Raw genomic sequence first — 20,981 nt, forward strand, 5'->3', positions numbered from 1 at the left:
ACACACTATGAAACAAGACCCCCCAGTCAGTTCTCTGTGACCTGCCCAGTGCATGCTTCTGTGTCAAACCTACGCCTGATGTGCACTTCACATCGACACAGAGCCCAACGACTGATCGGTCCACAGTCGGACGAACACAGATCAACGAGGAAGTCCAGAAACACTCAGTTTCTCCCACAATGCAACTCTACAGCAGCAGCTTCACGGTGAGAGATTTCCTCAGACGTTAGTTAAATTGCCCTTAGGTCAGAAACACGGGGTAAAGCGAGTCGTTCTGATTCTGCTCCGCTTCTGACGTCAAGTGCAGAGACTTAAGATTGGCCTCGCCCCCTCGTCTGAGTCTGTCCAATCACAGCGCTGGACCCGTGTTTATGTGAGACCCAGAAATAAGGAAAACAATCTCATAAATTCTTCCTCTCAGTCTCAGAACAATAAAACATTTGAGATCAGTTCATGATGATTTCACTGAATCTGAGATTTTTTTGCAGTGTAACCCTTCAGATGTGTTACAAAGTGCAGTGGCACATAGAAACGATCTTCGTGTAGAGAAACACATGGAGAAGAAGAAGAAGAGAAGCTGCTACTTTAGAAAAAGAAAAAGGAAAAACAAATGTTGAAAGGAAGTTCAGATCAGCGAAACAGGAAACAGAATTAGAGAGAGATGGTTCATTTCAAAATCTTTAATAAAAAAAAAAAAAAAAAAAAAAAAAAAAAAAACAGGTTTGAGCTGGACTTCCTGGACAATCTGGGCGTATTGATGACTCTTAAAGCTTTTTTTTTACCAAAATAAAATCAGCCAAAACAAGGACACAGTGTCATTGATGCAAAGCGCCAAACGCTACTTGAGTGCCCCCTTGTGGAGACTCTTTGTACTGCTAAACTAAAGGAGTGTCTTACAGTGGTGCGGTTTGGTGCAAAATATGAATTTCAACATTGTGGATTCAGACCTGATAAGCCACGCCCACATCCGGTCACATGTTTCTTCTATAGAGGGTGTCACACCCATATAAGGAGTTCTGGGTGTAAGGATTTTGGAAGCATGTCTTTTTCCCAACAGGATACAACTGCAGAGATTTTTCTGTCACAGAGGAATTCAGCCACACCCACAGCTCCTTATAGGGGTATCCAGCCACACCCACAGCTCCTTATAGGGGCATCCAGCCACACCCACAGCTCCTTATAGGGGCATCCAGCCACACCCACAGCTCCTTATAGGGGCATCCAGCCACACCCACAGCTCCTTATCGGGGCATCCAGCCACACCCACAGCTCCATATAGGGGGATCCAGCCACACCCACAGCTCCTTATAGGGGCATCCAGCCACACCCACAGTTCCTTATAGGGGCATCCAGCCACACCCACAGCTCCTTTTAGGGGCATCCAGCCACACCCACAGTTCCTTTTAGGGGCATCCAGCCACATCTACAGCTCCTTATAGGGGCATCCAGCCACACCCACAGCTCCTTATAGGGGCATCCAGCCACACCCACAGCTCCTTATAGGGGCATCCAGCCACACCCACAGCTCCTTTTAGGGGCATCCAGCCACACCCACAGCTCCTTTTAGGGGCATCCAGCCACATCTACAGCTCCTTATAGGGGCATCCAGCCACTCCCACAGCTCCTTATAGGGGCATCCAGCCACACCCACTACTCATTGTATGATGCTGAGTACAGGATAATGTTGACAATGTCAGAGCAGAACTGAAATGCCTCCAGAGCACCAGTGATTTGTGGACGGAGAAGGTGGAACTACTAAAACGAGAGGTTTTCACGCAGAAAGGCAAATGGTGCGTTAAAGCCAAGGCAGAGGCTGAGACAGAGTGAGACTGGATGGGGCTTAAAGGCACCTCCAGCAGAAATACACAGAGAAAGCAGTCCAGCAGATCCTCCATCAGGCCTTCGTCCTCATCCTCACACCTGTGTCCCTGCAGAGAGAGAGAGAACAGAGGTGAAAACACAGACACGTGCTGAGTCTACGAGGCTAATCTAACTGACAATGCTAATGCTAACAACTGTTAATATGATGCTAAGCTGTCAAAATGCCCCATAATTCAGGGAATGAGGCATAAAGACAGTTGTTCAGACAGATCAGTAGAGTTTGTTCCTTCCTTGTTGCAGCGTCCAGCTCTCGCTGGATTCTTTCGTCGGCCACCGATCCAAGGAGCGTTTGAACCTCTTCAAAAGACCACGGCGTCATTTTACGAGCTGCCGTCGTGAGTCGGATAAAAACAAACGTGATCTCTGCTGCAGCTGAAGATTTTACAGATGGAGAGTTGGTGCTGGTCGTCTGCGTTGCGTGGCGTAGAGTGACGACTCTCTCTGGACGATCAGCGCTCTGCAAGGTTTACACGCCACGGTTTAGTCCCTACTCGACTCGCTCTGAACCACGAGAGAAGAGCCACTAAACAAGAACCCGCTTCCAGAACCAGGAACTGATTCACCTGGTGGAGGAGGGGAACAGATGAGTAGGGAGCCTGTAGTGGGCAGCTTCCTGTTCAGAAACGTCTTGTTGGAGTAGTTTTGTGTTACTGTGTTTTAAATCTGTCTCCAGCACAGACCCAGCTCCAACACAACTATGTACAACACACATTCACTCCTAAAAATATAAATAAAAATTAAAGTTAAAAATAAATAAACATTGACCTTGCACTGCAGAACCCCCCTGAAACACCAGGGACCACCCTGAAGGCTACAGGTGGAAAAGCAGAGAGGCTGAAAGTGACCTGGTTGCAATTTCTTTGGTGGATAAAGAAAAGAACAGCGGACCCTCAGAGTCTGAAAGTGCCCCTGAGGGTGTGAGGAGAGCTGGATATCAGCGCTGTATAGGAGCTGTGTAATCGGACCCTGGTCCTAAAGCAGGTCGAGGGAACGCAGTGATGCAGAAGGAGGCTCTAATTCTCCGGGAGAAGCGCAGTGTGGCCCAGTTTCAGCTCTGAACACACACCCGTCTCTCAGCTCAGTGCATCATACACCAGAGCTGCTGGCTTCAGAGGGGAAGTCCACCCAGTTTTATACATTTCTACAATGTTGTGAAACAGAGCAGTGGACAGTGGAGGTGAATGGAAGCAGACGTCCTCCTCTAAAAGCCCCTCACAGAAAGTGAGGACAGTAGACGTGGGGGACAGTGGACAGTGGGAGGCAGTGGAGGGTGGGGTACAGTAGAGGTGGGGGACAGTAGACGGTGGCGTACAGTAGACGATGGGGGACAGTGGACGGTGGGGAACAGTGGACAGTGGGGGACAATGGATGGTGGGGGACAGTAGATGGTGGAGGACAGTGGACGGTGGGGGACAGTGGACGGTGGGGTACAGTACAGGTGGGGGCAGTAGACAATGGGGGACAGTAGACGGTGAGGGACAGTGGTCAGTGGGGGGCAGTGGACGGTGGGGGACAGTGGACGGTGGGGTACAGTACAGGTGGGGGCAGTAGATGATGGGGGACAGTAGACGGTGAGAGACAGTGGTCAGTGGGGGGCAGTGGATGGTGAGGTACAGTACAGGTGGGGGACAGTAGACGGTGAGGGACAGTGGATGGTGGTGGACACTGGGGTACAGTAGAGGTGGGGGACAGTGGACGGTGGGGGGCAGTGGATGGTGGGGTACAGTACAGGTGGGGGACAGTAGACGGTGAGGGACAGTGGACGGTGGTGGACAGTGGGGTACAGTAGAGGTGGGGGACAGTAGGTGGTGGGGGACAGTGGACAGTGGTGGACAGTGGACGGTGGGGTACAGTGGATGGTGGGGGACAGTAGGTGGTGGGGGACAGTGGACAGTGGTGGACAGTGGACGGTGGGGTACAGTAGAGGTGGGTGACAGTAAACGGTGGGGGACAGTAGACGATGGGGGGCAGTCGACGGTGGGGGACAGTGGACGGTGGGTGTCCTCCATCATCATCATCACACCATAGAGACACTGTAGACAGTGGAGGTCACAGTGGATTCACAGTAAACTGGAAATGCAGGAAAAAATATTGTAACAGCGCCACCTGCTGTTTAATAATGTGTAAACACCCCACAGATTGATTTTCTGTTTCTTAAGGCTTAAAATGTTAATACTGGAAAACACACACACACACACACACACACACACACACACACACACACACACACACACACACACACCATGGCTCAAAATCACCTCTCAGAGAAACTACAGAGGAGAGGCAGGGTAAAGGCCCTTTAAGAACCACAGCCTTCTTCATTATCACTGTGTCTCCTGAGAAAAGACAAGCAGCAGCAAGAAGACGTCTGAGTCATCTCTAACCCAGCACGCGCACACACACACACACACACAGCAGCAGCAGCAGCAGCAGCAGGATGTAAACAACACCAAACACCAACCAAAACAGTAAACAACACCAAATCACACCTTTATTATCATCTTTAATGAGTGTTAGGGGCTGTTTAAAACACACACACACACACACACAGACAAACACACAGGTTCACAATAAACACACACACACAGGTGCACAATAAACATAGACACACACACACACTCTCTCTCTCTCTCTCACACACACACACACAGGTGCAGAGTAAATACCACCTAAACACTCCTCTCCTGCGTGGTCAGAGGTGTGGGTATAGAGCCTATCGTCCTCTGTCTCTCTGGTCGAACAGAGTTAAAGCAACAGTAGGTCATATTTTTACCTTAAAATTACAGCTTCAAAATCACTGTGATTCTGCACTGAGCTGTAACATGGACAATAGAGCCTCTGTTGTTCTACGCTGTGCTCAGCAGAAATTGCACTATGCCACTTCTGGAGGAGGGTAGGAAACCACCCCACACCCTAGTGTGAAATAAAAAAAACTGAATTACACTCTGTAGGGGGAGGTCAGGAGCAAAAATACCAAATCTTACCTAGTGTTACTTTAAGATGATAGGGGGAAGTGGGGATGAGGGACGACTGGGTGAATGTTATGATGTTATTGGGTCAATGATGGACCACGGGCTTGTTACAAAATAATAATAGTTTTAGTCCCTAATAGAACCCTTCTCTAAAACATGCCGTGTAGAACCCCTTCTCTAAAAGGTGGCTTATAGAACCCTTCTCTAAAATGTGCCGTGTAGAACCCCTTCTCTAAAAGGTGGCTTATAGAACCCCTTCTCTAAAAGGTGGCTTATAGAACCCCTTCTCTAAAAGGTACCGTATAGAACCCCTTCTCTAAAAGGTGCCGTATAGAACCCTCTTCTCTAAAAGGTGCCGTATAGAACCCCTTCTCTAAAAGGTGCCGTATAGAACCCCTTCTCTAAAAGGTACCGTATAGAACCCCTTCTCTAAAAGGTGCCGTATAGAACCCTCTTCTCTAAAAGGTGCCGTATAGAACCCTTCTCTAAAAAGTGGCTTATAGAACCCTTCTCTAAAAGGTGCCGTATAGAACCCTTTCTCTAAAAGTTGGCTTATAGAACCCTTGGCTAAAAGGTGGCTTATAGAACCCCTTCTCTAAAAGGTGGCTTTTAGAACCCCTTCTCTAAAAGGTGCCGTATAGAACCCTCTTCTCTAAAAGGTGGCTTATAGAACCCCTTCTCTAAAAGGTGGCTTATAGAACCCTCTTCTCTAAAAGGTGCCGTGTAGAACCCCTTCTCTAAAAGGTGGCTTATAGAACCCCTTCTATAAAAGGTGGCTTATAGAACCCCTCCTCTAAAAGGTGCCGTATAGAACCCCTTCTCTAAAAGGTGCCGTATAGAACCCTCTTCTCTAAAAGGTGCCGTGTAGAACCCTTCTCTAAAAAGTGGCTTATAGAACCCTTCTCTAAAATGTGCCGTGTAGAACCCCTTCTCTAAAAGGTGGCTTATAGAACCCTTCTCTAAAATGTGCCGTGTAGAACCCCTTCTCTAAAAGGTGGCTTATAGAACCCCTTCTCTAAAATGTGCCGTGTAGAACCCCTTCTCTAAAAGGTGGCTTATAGAACCCCTTCTCTAAAAGGTGGCTTATAGAACCCCTTCTCTAAAAGGTACCGTATAGAACCCCTTCTCTAAAAGGTGACGTATAGAACCCTCTTCTCTAAAAGGTGCCGTATAGAACCCCTTCTCTAAAAGGTACCGTATAGAACCCCTTCTCTAAAAGGTGCCGTATAGAACCCCTTCTCTAAAAGGTACCGTATAGAAACCCTTCTCTAAAAGGTGCCGTATAGAACCCTCTTCTTTAAAGGGTGCCGTATAGAACCCTTCTCTAAAAAGTGGCTTATAGAACCCTTCTCTAAAAGGTGCTGTATAGAACCCTTTCTCTAAAAGTTGGCTTATAGAACCCCTTCTCTAAAAGGTGGCTTTTAGAACCCCTTCTCTAAAAGGTGCCGTATAGAACCCTCTTCTCTAAAAGGTGGCTTATAGAACCCCTTCTCTAAAAGGTGGCTTATAGAACCCTCTTCTCTAAAAGGTGCCGTGTAGAACCCCTTCTCTAAAAGGTGGCTTATAGAACCCCTTCTATAAAAGGTGGCTTATAGAACCCCTTCTCTAAAAGGTGCCGGATAGAACCCTTCTCTAAATGGTGGCATATAGAACCCCTTCTCTAAAAGTTGCCGTATAGAACCCCTTCTCTAAAAGTTGCCGTATAGAACCCCATTTCTAAAAGGTGGCGTATAGAACCCTCTTCTCTAAAAGGTGCTGTATAGAACCCCTTCTCTAAAAGATGCTGTATAGAACCCCTTCTCTAAAAGATGCTGTATAGAACCCCTTCTCTAAAAGGTGCCGTATAGAACCCCTTCTCTAAAAGGTGCCGTATAGAACCCCTTCTCTAAAAGGTGCCGTATAGAACCCCTTCTCTAAAAGTTGGCTTATAGGACCCTTGACTAAAAGGTGCCGTATAAGACCCCTTCTCTAAAAGGTGGCTTTTAGAACCCTTCTCTAAAAGTTGCCGTATAGAACCCTCTTCTCTAAAAGGTGCCGTATAGAACCCCTTCTCTAAAAGGTGCCAAATAGAACCCTCTTCTCTAAAAGGTGCCGTATAGAATCCCTTCTCTAAAAGGTGCCGTATAGAACCCTTCTCTAAAAGGTGCCGTATAGAACCCTTTCTCTAAAAGTTGGCTTATAGAACCCTTGGCTAAAAGGTGGCTTATAAAACCCCTTCTCTAAAAGGTGCCGTATAGAACCCTCTTCTCTAAAAGGTGCCGTATAGAACCCCTTCTCTAAAAGGTGCCGAATAGAACCCTCTTCTCTAAAAGGTGCCGTATAGAACCCCTTCTCTAAAAGGTGCCGTATAGAACCCTTCTCTAAAAGGTGCCGTATAGAACCCTTCTCTAAAAGGTGCCGTATAGAACCCTTTCTCTAAAAGTTGGCTTATAGAACCCTTGGCTAAAAGGTGGCTTATAGAACCCCTTCTCTAAAAGGTGGCTTTTAGAACCCCTTCTCTAAAAGGTGCCGTATAGAACCCTCTTCTCTGAAAGGTGGCGTATAAAACCCCTTCTCTAAAAGGTGCTGTATAGAACCCCTTCTCTAAAAGGTGCCGTATAGAACCCCATTTCTAAAAGGTGCCGTATAGAACCCTCTTCTTTAAAAGGTGGCGTATAAAACCCCTTCTCTAAAAGGTGCTGTATAGAACCCCTTCTCTAAAAGGTGCCGTATAGAACCCCATTTCTAAAAGGTGGTGTATAGAACCCTCTTCTCTAAAAGGTGCTGTATAGAACCCCTTCTCTAAAAGGTGGCGTATAAAACCCCTTCACTAAAATGTGGCTTATAAGACCCCTTCTCTAAAAGGTGCCGTATAGAACCCTCTTCTCTAAAAGGTGCCGTATAGAACCCCTTCTCTAAAAGGTGCCGTATAGAACCCCTTTTCTAAAAGGTGGCGTATAGAACCCCATTTCTAAAAGGTGGCGTATAGAACCCTCTTCTCTAAAAGGTGGCGTATAGAACCCTCTTCTCTAAAAGGTGGCGTATAAAACCCCTTCTCTAAAAGGTGCTGTATAGAACCCCTTCTCTAAAAGGTGCCGTATAGAACCCCTTCTCTAAAAGGTGCCGTATAGAACCCCTTCTCTAAAAGGTTCCGTATAGAACCCCTTCTCTAAAAGTTGGCTTATAGGACCCTTGACTAAAAGGTGCCGTATAAAACCCCTTCTCTAAAAGGTGGCTTATAGAACCCTTCTATAAAAGTTGCCGTATAGAACCCTCTTCTCTAAAAGGTGCCGTATAGAACCCCTTCTCTAAAAGGTGCCAAATAGAACCCTCTTCTCTAAAAGGTGCCGTATAGAATCCCTTCTCTAAAAGGTGCCGTATAGAACCCTTCTCTAAAAGGTGCCGTATAGAACCCTTTTTCTAAAAGTTGGCTTATAGAACCCTTGGCTAAAAGGTGGCTTATAAAACCCCTTCTCTAAAAGGTGCCGTATAGAACCCTTTCTCTAAAAGTTGGCTTATAGAACCCTTGGCTAAAAGGTGGCTTATAGAACCCCTTCTCTAAAAGGTAGCTTTTAGAACCCCTTCTCTAAAAGGTGCCGTATAGAACCCTCTTCTCTGAAAGGTGGCGTATAAAACCCCTTCTCTAAAAGGTGCTGTATAGAACCCCTTCTCTAAAAGGTGCCGTATAGAACCCCATTTCTAAAAGGTGCCGTATAGAACCCTCTTCTTTAAAAGGTGGCGTATAAAACCCCTTCTCTAAAAGGTGCTGTATAGAACCCCTTCTCTAAAAGGTGCCGTATAGAACCCCATTTCTAAAAGGTGGTGTATAGAACCCTCTTCTCTAAAAGGTGCTGTATAGAACCCCTTCTCTAAAAGGTGGCGTATAAAACCCCTTCTCTAAAATGTGGCTTATAAGACCCCTTCTCTAAAAGGTGCCGTATAGAACCCTCTTCTCTAAAAGGTGCCTTATAGAACCCCTTTTCTAAAAGGTGGCGTATAGAACCCCATTTCTAAAAGGTGGCGTATAGAACCCTCTTCTCTAAAAGGTGGCGTATAGAACCCTCTTCTCTAAAAGGTGGCGTATAAAACCCCTTCTCTAAAAGGTGTTGTATAAAACCCCTTCTCTAAAAGGTGCTGTATAGAACCCCTTCTCTAAAAGGTGCCGTATAGAACCTTTCTCTAAATGGTTGCGTATAGAACCCTTCTCTAAAAGGTGCCGTATAGAACCCCTTCTCTAAAAGGTGCCGTATAGAACCCTTCTCTAAAAGGTGCCTTATAGAACCCTTTCTCTAAAAGTTGGCTTATAGAACCCTTGGCTAAAAGGTGGCTTATAAAACCCCTTCTCTAAAAGGTGCCGTATAGAACCCTCTTCTCTAAAAGGTGCCGTATAGAACCCCATTTCTAAAAGGTGGTGTATAGAACCCTCTTCTCTAAAAGGTGCTGTATAGAACCCCTTCTCTAAAAGGTGGCGTATAAAACCCCTTCTAAAATGTGGCTTATAAGACCCCTTCTCTAAAAGGTGCCGTATAGAACCCTCTTCTCTAAAAGGTGCCGTATAGAACCCCTTCTCTAAAAGGTACCGTATAGAACCCCTTTTCTAAAAGGTGGCGTATAGAACCCCATTTCTAAAAGGTGGCGTATAGAACCCTCTTCTCTAAAAGGTGGCGTATAAAACCCCTTCTCTAAAAGGTGCTGTATAGAACCCCTTCTCTAAAAGTTGGCTTATAGGACCCTTGACTAAAAGGTGCCGTATAGAACCCCTTCTCTAAAAGGTGCCATATAGAACCCCTTCTCTAAATGGTGGCGTATAGAACCCTTTCTCTAAAAGTTGGCTTATAGGACCCTTGACTAAAAGGTGCCGTATAGAACCCCTTCTCTAAAAGGTGCCATATAGAACCCCTTCTCTAAAAGGTGCCGTATAGAACCCTTCTCTAAAAGGTGCCGTATAGAACCCCTTCTCTAAAAGTTGCCGTATAGAACCCTCTTCTCTAAAAGTTGCCGTATAGAACCCTCTTCTCTGAAAGGTGCCGTATAGAACCCCTTCTCTAAAAGTTGCCGTATAGAACCCTCTTCTCTAAAAGGTGCCGTATAGAACCCCTTCTCTAAAAGGTGGCGTATAGAACCCGTTCTCTAATAGGTGCCTTATAGAACCCACTTCTCTAAAAGGTGCCGTATAGAACCCCTTCTCTAAAAGGTGCCGAATAGAACCCTCTTCTCTAAAAGGTGCCGTATAGAACCCCTCCTCTAAAAGGTGCCGTATAGAACCCTTCTCTAAAAGGTGCCGTATAGAACCCTTCTCTAAAAGGTGCCGTATAGAACCCTTTCTCTAAAAGTTGGCTTATAGAACCCTTGGCTAAAAGGTGGCTTATAGAACCCCTTCTCTAAAAGGTGGCTTTTAGAACCCCTTCTCTAAAAGGTGCCGTATAGAACCCTCTTCGCTGAAAGGTGGCGTATAAAACCCCTTCTCTAAAAGGTGCTGTATAGAACCCCTTCTCTAAAAGGTGCCGTATAGAACCCCATTTCTAAAAGGTGCCGTATAGAACCCTCTTCTTTAAAAGGTGGCGTATAAAACCCCTTCTCTAAAAGGTGCTGTATAGAACCCCTTCTCTAAAAGGTGCCGTATAGAACCCCATTTCTAAAAGGTGGTGTATAGAACCCTCTTCTCTAAAAGGTGCTGTATAGAACCCCTTCTCTAAAAGGTGGCGTATAAAACCCCTTCTCTAAAATGTGGCTTATAAGATCCCTTCTCTAAAAGGTGCCGTATAAGATCCCTTCTCTAAAAGGTGCCGTATAGAACCCTCTTCTCTAAAAGGTGGCGTATAGAACCCCTTTTCTAAAAGGTGGCGTATAGAACCCCATTTCTAAAAGGTGGCGTATAGAACCCTCTTCTCTAAAAGGTGGCGTATAGAACCCTCTTCTCTAAAAGGTGGCGTATAAAACCCCTTCTCTAAAAGGTGCTGTATAAAACCCCTTCTCTAAAAGGTGCTGTATAGAACCCCTTCTCTAAAAGTTGCCGTATAGAACCTTTCTCTAAATGGTGGCGCATAGAACCCTTCTCTAAAAGGTGCCGTATAGAACCCCTTCTCTAAAAGGTGCCGGATAGAACCCTTCTCTAAATGGTGGCATATAGAACCCCTTCTCTAAAAGGTGCCGTATAGAACCCCTTCTCTAAAAGGTGCCGAATAGAACCCCTTCTCTAAAAGTTGCCGTATAGAACCCTCTTCTCTAAAAGGTGGTGTATAGAACCCTTCTCTAAAAAGTGGCTTATAGAACCCCTTCTCTAAAAGGTGGCTTTTAGAACCCCTTCTCTAAAAGGTGCCGTATAGAACCCTCTTCTCTAAAAGGTGGCGTATAAAACCCCTTCTCTAAAAGGTGCTGTATAGAACCCCTTCTCTAAAAGGTGCCGTATAGAACCCCATTTCTAAAAGGTGGTGTATAGAACCCTCTTCTCTAAAAGGTGCTGTATAGAACCCCTTCTCTAAAAGTTGGCATATAGAACCCCTTCTCTAAAATGTGGCTTATAGGACCCCTTCTCTAAAAGGTGCCGTATAGAACCCTCTTCTCTAAAAGGTGCCGTATAGAACCCCTTCTCTAAAAGGTGCCGTATAGAACCCCTTCTCTAAAAGGTGCTGTATAGAACCCCTTCTCTAAAAGGTGCTGTATAGAACCCCTTCTCTAAAAGGTGCCGTATAGAACCCCTTCTCTAAAAGGTGCCGTATAGAACCCCTTCTCTAAAAGTTGGCTTATAGGACCCTTGACTAAAAGGTGCCGTATAAAACCCTCTTCTCTAAAAGGTGCCGTATAGAACCCTCTTCTCTAAAAGGTGCCGTATAGAATCCCTTCTCTAAAAGGTGCCGTATAGAACCCTTTCTCTAAAAGTTGGCTTATAGAACCCTTGGCTAAAAGGTGGCTTATAGAACCCCTTCTCTAAAAGGTGGCTTTTAGAACCCCTTCTCTAAAAGGTGCCGTATAGAACCCTCTTCTTTAAAAGGTGGCGTATAAAACTCCTTCTCTAAAAGGTGCTGAATAGAACCCCTTCTCTAAAAGGTGCCGTATAGAACCCCATTTCTAAAAGGTGGTGTATAGAACCCTCTTCTCTAAAAGGTGCTGTATAGAACCACTTCTCTAAAAGGTGGCGTATAAAACCCCTTCTCTAAAATGTGGCTTATAAGACCCCTTCTCTAAAAGGTGCCGTATAGAACCCTCTTCTCTAAAAGGTGCCGTATAGAACCCCTTCTCTAAAAGGTACCGTATAGAACCCCTTTTCTAAAAGGTGGCGTATAGAACCCCATTTCTAAAAGGTGGCGTATAGAACCCTCTTCTCTAAAAGGTGCTGTATAGAACCCCTTCTCTAAAAGTTGGCTTATAGGACCCTTGACTAAAAGGTGCCGTATAGAACCCCTTCTCTAAAAGTTGCCATATAGAACCCCTTCTCTAAATGGTGGCGTATAGAACCCTTTCTCTAAAAGTTGGCTTATAGGACCCTTGACTAAAAGGTGCCGTATAGAACCCCTTCTCTAAAAGGTGCCATATAGAACCCCTTCTCTAAAAGGTGCCGTATAGAACCCTTCTCTAAAAGGTGCCGTATAGAACCCCTTCTCTAAAAGTTGCCGTATAGAACCCTCTTCTCTAAAAGTTGCCGTATAGAACCCTCTTCTCTGAAAGGTGCCGTATAGAACCCCTTCTCTAAAAGTTGCCGTATAGAACCCTCTTCTCTAAAAGGTGCCGTATAAAACCCCTTCTCTAAAAGGTGGCGTATAGAACCCGTTCTCTAATAGGTGCCGTATAGAACCCTCTTCTCTAAAAGGTGCCGTATAGAACCCCTTCTCTAAAAGGTGCCGAATAGAACCCTCTTCTCTAAAAGGAGCCGTATAGAACCCCTTCTCTAAAAGGTGGCGTATAGAACCCCGTCTCTAATAGGTGCCGTATAGAACCCTCTTCTCTAAAAGGTGCCGTATAGAACCCTTCTCTAAAAGGTGCCGTATAGAACCCTTCTCTAAAAGGTGCCGTATAGAACCCCGTCTCTAATAGGTGCCGTATAGAACCCTCTTCTCTAAAAGGTGCCGTATAGAACCCTTCTCTAAAAGGTGCCGTATAGAACCCTTCTCTAAAAGGTGCCGTATAGAACCCTCTTCTCTAAATGGTGGCGTATAGAACCCCTTCTCTAAAAGGTGCCGTATAGAACCCTTCTCTAAAAGGTGCCGTATAGAACCCTTCTCTAAAAGGTGCCGTATAGAACCCCATTTCTAAAAGGTGGTGTATAGAACCCTCTTCTCTAAAAGGTGCTGTATAGAACCCCTTCTCTAAAAGGTGGCGTATAAAACCCCTTCTCTAAAATGTGGCTTATAAGACCCCTTCTCTAAAAGGTGCCGTATAGAACCCTCTTCTCTAAAAGGTGCCGTATAGAACCCCTTCTCTAAAAGGTACCGTATAGAACCCCTTTTCTAAAAGGTGGCGTATAGAACCCCATTTCTAAAAGGTGGCGTATAGAACCCTCTTCTCTAAAAGGTGCTGTATAGAACCCCTTCTCTAAAAGTTGGCTTATAGGACCCTTGACTAAAAGGTGCCGTATAGAACCCCTTCTCTAAAAGGTGCCATATAGAACCCCTTCTCTAAAAGGTGCCGTATAGAACCCTTCTCTAAAAGGTGCCGTATAGAACCCCTTCTCTAAAAGTTGCCGTATAGAACCCTCTTCTCTAAAAGTTGCCGTATAGAACCCTCTTCTCTGAAAGGTGCCGTATAGAACCCCTTCTCTAAAAGTTGCCGTATAGAACCCTCTTCTCTAAAAGGTGCCGTATAAAACCCCTTCTCTAAAAGGTGGCGTATAGAACCCGTTCTCTAATAGGTGCCGTATAGAACCCTCTTCTCTAAAAGATGCCGTATAGAACCCCTTCTCTAAAAGGTGCCGAATAGAACCCTCTTCTCTAAAAGGAGCCGTATAGAACCCCTTCTCTAAAAGGTGGCGTATAGAACCCCGTCTCTAATAGGTGCCGTATAGAACCCTCTTCTCTAAAAGGTGCCGTATAGAACCCTTCTCTAAAAGGTGCCGTATAGAACCCTTCTCTAAAAGGTGCCGTATAGAACCCCGTCTCTAATAGGTGCCGTATAGAACCCTCTTCTCTAAAAGGTGCCGTATAGAACCCTTCTCTAAAAGGTGCCGTATAGAACCCTTCTCTAAAAGGTGGCGTATAGAACCCTCTTCTCTAAATGGTGGCGTATAGAACCCCTTCTCTAAAAGGTGCCGTATAGAACCCTTCTCTAAAAGGTGCCGTATAGAACCCTTCTCTAAAAGGTGCCGTATAGAACCCTCTTCTCTAAATGGTGGCGTATAGAACCCTCTTCTCTAAAAGGTGCCGTATAGAACCCATTCTCTAAAAGGTGCCGTGCAGAACCCCTTCTCTAAAAGGTGCCGTATAGAACCCCTTCTCTAAAAGGTGCCGTGCAGAACCCCTTCTCTAAAAGGTGCCGTATAGAACCCCTTCTCTAAAAGGTGCCGTATAGAACCCTTCTCTAAAAGGTGCCGTATAGAACCCCTTCTCTAAAAGGTGCCGTATAGAACCCTTCTCTAAAAGGTGCCGTATAGAACCCCTTCTCTAAAAGGTGCCGTATAGAACCCTTCTCTAAAAGGTGCCGTATAGAACCCTTCTCTAAAAGGTGCCGTATAGAACCCTCTTCTCTAAATGGTGGCGTATAGAACCCTCTTCTCTAAAAGGTGCCGTATAGAACCCATTCTCTAAAAGGTGCCGTGCAGAACCCCTTCTCTAAAAGGTGCCGTATAGAACCCCTTCTCTAAAAGGTGCCGTGCAGAACCCCTTCTCTAAAAGGTGCCGTATAGAACCCCTTCTCTAAAAGGTGCCGTATAGAACCCTTCTCTAAAAGGTGCCGTATAGAACCCCTTCTCTAAAAGGTGCCGTATAGAACCCTTCTCTAAAAGGTGCCGTATAGAACCCTTCTCTAAAAGGTGCCGTATAAAACCCCTTCTCTAAAAGGTGGCTTATAGAACCCTTCTATAAAAGTTGCCGTATAGAACCCTCTTCTCTAAAAGGTGCCGTATAGAACCCCTTCTCTAAAAGGTGCCAAATAGAACCCTCTTCTCTAAAAGGTGCCGTATAGAATCCCTTCTCTAAAAGGTGCCGTATAGAACCCTTCTCTAAAAGGTGCCGTATAGAACCCTTTTTCTAAAAGTTGGCTTATAGAACCCTTGGCTAAAAGGTGGCTTATAAAACCCCTTCTCTAAAAGGTGCCGTATAGAACCCTTTCTCTAAAAGTTGGCTTATAGAACCCTTGGCTAAAAGGTGGCTTATAGAACCCCTTCTCTAAAAGGTAGCTTTTAGAACCCCTTCTCTAAAAGGTGCCGTATAGAACCCTCTTCTCTGAAAGGTGGCGTATAAAACCCCTTCTCTAAAAGGTGCTGTATAGAACCCCTTCTCTAAAAGGTGCCGTATAGAACCCCATTTCTAAAAGGTGCCGTATAGAACCCTCTTCTTTAAAAGGTGGCGTATAAAACCCCTTCTCTACAAGGTGCTGTATAGAACCCCTTCTCTAAAAGGTGCCGTATAGAACCCCATTTCTAAAAGGTGGTGTATAGAACCCTCTTCTCTAAAAGGTGCTGTATAGAACCCCTTCTCTAAAAGGTGGCGTATAAAACCCCTTCTCTAAAATGTGGCTTATAAGACCCCTTCTCTAAAAGGTGCCGTATAGAACCCTCTTCTCTAAAAGGTGCCGTATAGAACCCCTTTTCTAAAAGGTGGCGTATAGAACCCCATTTCTAAAAGGTTGCGTATAGAACCCTCTTCTCTAAAAGGTGGCGTATAGAACCCTCTTCTCTAAAAGGTGGCGTATAAAACCCCTTCTCTAAAAGGTGCTGTATAAAACCCCTTCTCTAAAAGGTGCTGTATAGAACCCCTTCTCTAAAAGGTGCCGTATAGAACCTTTCTCTAAATGGTTGCGTATAGAACCCTTCTCTAAAAGGTGCCGTATAGAACCCCTTCTCTAAAAGGTGCCGTATAGAACCCTTCTCTAAAAGGTGCCTTATAGAACCCTTTCTCTAAAAGTTGGCTTATAGAACCCTTGGCTAAAAGGTGGCTTATAAAACCCCTTCTCTAAAAGGTGCCGTATAGAACCCTCTTCTCTAAAAGGTGCCGTATAGAACCCCTTCTCTAAAAGGTGCCGAATAGAAGCCTCTTCTCTAAAAGGTGCCGTATAGAACCCCTTCTCTAAAAGGTGCCGTATAGAACCCTTCTCTAAAAGGTGCCGTATAGAACCCTTCTCTAAAAGGTGCCGTATAGAACCCCTTCTCTAAAAGGTGGCTTTTAGAACCCCTTCTCTAAAAGGTGCCGTATAGAACCCTCTTCTTTAAAAGGTGGCGTATAAAACCCCTTCTCTAAAAGGTGCTGTATAGAACCCCTTCTCTAAAAGGTGCCGTATAGAACCCCATTTCTAAAAGGTGGTGTATAGAACCCTCTTCTCTAAAAGGTGCTGTATAGAACCCCTTCTCTAAAAGGTGGCGTATAAAACCCCTTCTCTAAAATGTGGCTTATAAGACCCCTTCTCTAAAAGGTGCCGTATAGAACCCTCTTCTCTAAAAGGTGGCGTATAAAACCCCTTCTCTAAAAGGTGCTGTATAGAACCCCTTCTCTAAAAGTTGGCTTATAGGACCCTTGACTAAAAGGTGCCGTATAGAACCCCTTCTCTAAAAGGTGCCATATAGAACCCCTTCTCTAAATGGTGGCGTATAGAACCCTTTCTCTAAAAGTTGGCTTATAGGACCCTTGACTAAAAGGTGCCGTATAGAACCCCTTCTCTAAAAGGTGCCATATAGAACCCCTTCTCTAAAAGGTGCCGTATAGAACCCTTCTCTAAAAGGTGCCGTATAGAACCCCTTCTCTAAAAGTTGCCGTATAGAACCCTCTTCTCTAAAAGTTGCCGTATAGAACCCTCTTCTCTGAAAGGTGCCGTATAGAACCCCTTCTCTAAAAGTTGCCGTATAGAACCCTCTTCTCTAAAAGGTGCCGTATAGAACCCCTTCTCTAAAAGGTGGCGTATAGAACCCGTTCTCTAATAGGTGCCTTATAGAACCCACTTCTCTAAAAGGTGCCGTATAGAACCCCTTCTCTAAAAGGTGCCGAATAGAACCCTCTTCTCTAAAAGGTGCCGTATAGAACCCCTTCTCTAAAAGGTGCCGTATAGAACCCTTCTCTAAAAGGTGCCGTATAGAACCCTTCTCTAAAAGGTGCCGTATAGAACCCTTTCTCTAAAAGTTGGCTTATAGAACCCTTGGCTAAAAGGTGGCTTATAGAACCCCTTCTCTAAAAGGTGGCTTTTAGAACCCCTTCTCTAAAAGGTGCCGTATAGAACCCTCTTCGCTGAAAGGTGGCGTATAAAACCCCTTCTCTAAAAGGTGCTGTATAGAACCCCTTCTCTAAAAGGTGCCGTATAGAACCCCATTTCTAAAAGGTGCCGTATAGAACCCTCTTCTTTAAAAGGTGGCGTATAAAACCCCTTCTCTAAAAGGTGCTGTATAGAACCCCTTCTCTAAAAGGTGCCGTATAGAACCCCATTTCTAAAAGGTGGTGTATAGAACCCTCTTCTCTAAAAGGTGCTGTATAGAACCCCTTCTCTAAAAGGTGGCGTATAAAACCCCTTCTCTAAAATGTGGCTTATAAGATCCCTTCTCTAAAAGGTGCCGTATAAGATCCCTTCTCTAAAAGGTGCCGTATAGAACCCTCTTCTCTAAAAGGTGGCGTATAGAACCCCTTTTCTAAAAGGTGGCGTATAGAACCCCATTTCTAAAAGGTGGCGTATAGAACCCTCTTCTCTAAAAGGTGGCGTATAGAACCCTCTTCTCTAAAAGGTGGCGTATAAAACCCCTTCTCTAAAAGGTGCTGTATAAAACCCCTTCTCTAAAAGGTGCTGTATAGAACCCCTTCTCTAAAAGGTGCCGTATAGAACCTTTCTCTAAATGGTGGCGCATAGAACCCTTCTCTAAAAGGTGCCGTATAGAACCCCTTCTCTAAAAGGTGCCGGATAGAACCCTTCTCTAAATGGTGGCATATAGAACCCCTTCTCTAAAAGGTGCCGTATAGAACCCCTTCTCTAAAAGGTGCCGAATAGAACCCCTTCTCTAAAAGTTGCCGTATAGAACCCTCTTCTCTAAAAGGTGGCGTATAGAACCCTTCTCTAAAAAGTGGCTTATAGAACCCCTTCTCTAAAAGGTGGCTTTTAGAACCCCTTCTCTAAAAGGTGCTGTATAGAACCCCTTCTCTAAAAGGTGCCGTATAGAACCCCATTTCTAAAAGGTGGTGTATAGAACCCTCTTCTCTAAAAGGTGCTGTATAGAACCCCTTCTCTAAAAGTTGGCATATAGAACCCCTTCTCTAAAATGTGGCTTATAGGACCCCTTCTCTAAAAGGTGCCGTATAGAACCCTCTTCTCTAAAAGGTGCCGTATAGAACCCCTTCTCTAAAAGGTGCCGTATAGAACCCCTTCTCTAAAAGGTGCTGTATAGAACCCCTTCTCTAAAAGTTGGCTTATAGGACCCTTGACTAAAAGGTGCCGTATAAAACCCTCTTCTCTAAAAGGTGCCGTATAGAACCCTCTTCTCTAAAAGGTGCCGTATAGAATCCCTTCTCTAAAAGGTGCCGTATAGAACCCTTTCTCTAAAAGGTGCCGTATAGAACCCTCTTCTCTAAAAGGTGCCGTATAGAATCCCTTCTCTAAAAGGTGCCGTATAGAACCCTTTCTCTAAAAGTTGGCTTATAGAACCCTTGGCTAAAAGGTGGCTTATAGAACCCCTTCTCTAAAAGGTGGCTTTTAGAACCCCTTCTCTAAAAGGTGCCGTATAGAACCCTCTTCTTTAAAAGGTGGCGTATAAAACCCCTTCTCTAAAAGGTGCTGTATAGAACCCCTTCTCTAAAAGGTGCCGTATAGAACCCCATTTCTAAAAGGTGGTGTATAGAACCCTCTTCTCTAAAAGGTGCTGTATAGAACCCCTTCTCTAAAAGGTGGCGTATAAAACCCCTTCTCTAAAATGTGGCTTATAAGACCCCTTCTCTAAAAGGTGCCGTATAGAACCCTCTTCTCTAAAAGGTGCCGTATAGAACCCCTTCTCTAAAAGGTACCGTATAGAACCCCTTTTCTAAAAGGTGGCGTATAGAACCCCATTTCTAAAAGGTGGCGTATAGAACCCTCTTCTCTAAAAGGTGCTGTATAGAACCCCTTCTCTAAAAGTTGGCTTATAGGACCCTTGACTAAAAGGTGCCGTATAGAACCCCTTCTCTAAAAGTTGCCATATAGAACCCCTTCTCTAAATGGTGGCGTATAGAACCCTTTCTCTAAAAGTTGGCTTATAGGACCCTTGACTAAAAGGTGCCGTATAGAACCCCTTCTCTAAAAGGTGCCATATAGAACCCCTTCTCTAAAAGGTGCCGTATAGAACCCTTCTCTAAAAGGTGCCGTATAGAACCCCTTCTCTAAAAGTTGCCGTATAGAACCCTCTTCTCTAAAAGTTGCCGTATAGAACCCTCTTCTCTGAAAGGTGCCGTATAGAACCCCTTCTCTAAAAGTTGCCGTATAGAACCCTCTTCTCTAAAAGGTGCCGTATAAAACCCCTTCTCTAAAAGGTGGCGTATAGAACCCGTTCTCTAATAGGTGCCGTATAGAACCCTCTTCTCTAAAAGGTGCCGTATAGAACCCCTTCTCTAAAAGGTGCCGAATAGAACCCTCTTCTCTAAAAGGAGCCGTATAGAACCCCTTCTCTAAAAGGTGGCGTATAGAACCCCGTCTCTAATAGGTGCCGTATAGAACCCTCTTCTCTAAAAGGTGCCGTATAGAACCCTTCTCTAAAAGGTGCCGTATAGAACCCTTCTCTAAAAGGTGCCGTATAGAACCCCGTCTCTAATAGGTGCCGTATAGAACCCTCTTCTCTAAAAGGTGCCGTATAGAACCCTTCTCTAAAAGGTGCCGTATAGAACCCTTCTCTAAAAGGTGCCGTATAGAACCCTCTTCTCTAAATGGTGGCGTATAGAACCCCTTCTCTAAAAGGTGCCGTATAGAACCCTTCTCTAAAAGGTGCCGTATAGAACCCTTCTCTAAAAGGTGCCGTATAGAACCCCATTTCTAAAAGGTGGTGTATAGAACCCTCTTCTCTAAAAGGTGCTGTATAGAACCCCTTCTCTAAAAGGTGGCGTATAAAACCCCTTCTCTAAAATGTGGCTTATAAGACCCCTTCTCTAAAAGGTGCCGTATAGAACCCTCTTCTCTAAAAGGTGCCGTATAGAACCCCTTCTCTAAAAGGTACCGTATAGAACCCCTTTTCTAAAAGGTGGCGTATAGAACCCCATTTCTAAAAGGTGGCGTATAGAACCCTCTTCTCTAAAAGGTGCTGTATAGAACCCCTTCTCTAAAAGTTGGCTTATAGGACCCTTGACTAAAAGGTGCCTTATAGAACCCCTTCTCTAAAAGGTGCCATATAGAACCCCTTCTCTAAAAGGTGCCGTATAGAACCCTTCTCTAAAAGGTGCCGTATAGAACCCCTTCTCTAAAAGTTGCCGTATAGAACCCTCTTCTCTAAAAGTTGCCGTATAGAACCCTCTTCTCTGAAAGGTGCCGTATAGAACCCCTTCTCTAAAAGTTGCCGTATAGAACCCTCTTCTCTAAAAGGTGCCGTATAAAACCCCTTCTCTAAAAGGTGGCGTATAGAACCCGTTCTCTAATAGGTGCCGTATAGAACCCTCTTCTCTAAAAGGTGCCGTATAGAACCCCTTCTCTAAAAGGTGCCGAATAGAACCCTCTTCTCTAAAAGGAGCCGTATAGAACCCCTTCTCTAAAAGGTGGCGTATAGAACCCCGTCTCTAATAGGTGCCGTATAGAACCCTCTTCTCTAAAAGGTGCCGTATAGAACCCTTCTCTAAAAGGTGCCGTATAGAACCCTTCTCTAAAAGGTGCCGTATAGAACCCCGTCTCTAATAGGTGCCGTATAGAACCCTCTTCTCTAAAAGGTGCCGTATAGAACCCTTCTCTAAAAGGTGCCGTATAGAACCCTTCTCTAAAAGGTGCCGTATAGAACCCTCTTCTCTAAATGGTGGCGTATAGAACCCCTTCTCTAAAAGGTACCGTATAGAACCCTTCTCTAAAAGGTGCCGTATAGAA

General features: G+C 45.0%; 1 protein-coding gene across 1 annotated transcript in view; it reads right to left on the reverse strand.

Moving 5' to 3' along the window:
- Nucleotides 1-741: 741 nt before the first annotated feature.
- The window catches only part of LOC136696555 (potassium voltage-gated channel subfamily A member 2-like), a 26,324-nt gene continuing 6,084 nt past the window's right edge, over nt 742-20,981 (reverse strand). The window contains exon 2 of the mRNA XM_066671054.1: nt 742-1,928. The gene's annotated coding sequence lies outside the window, so the exon portion shown is untranslated. The remainder of the gene's footprint in view (nt 1,929-20,981) is intronic.

The sequence above is a fragment of the Hoplias malabaricus genome, chromosome 5 (genome assembly GCF_029633855.1).
Source record: "Hoplias malabaricus isolate fHopMal1 chromosome 5, fHopMal1.hap1, whole genome shotgun sequence".
Classification (NCBI taxonomy): domain Eukaryota; kingdom Metazoa; phylum Chordata; class Actinopteri; order Characiformes; family Erythrinidae; genus Hoplias; species Hoplias malabaricus.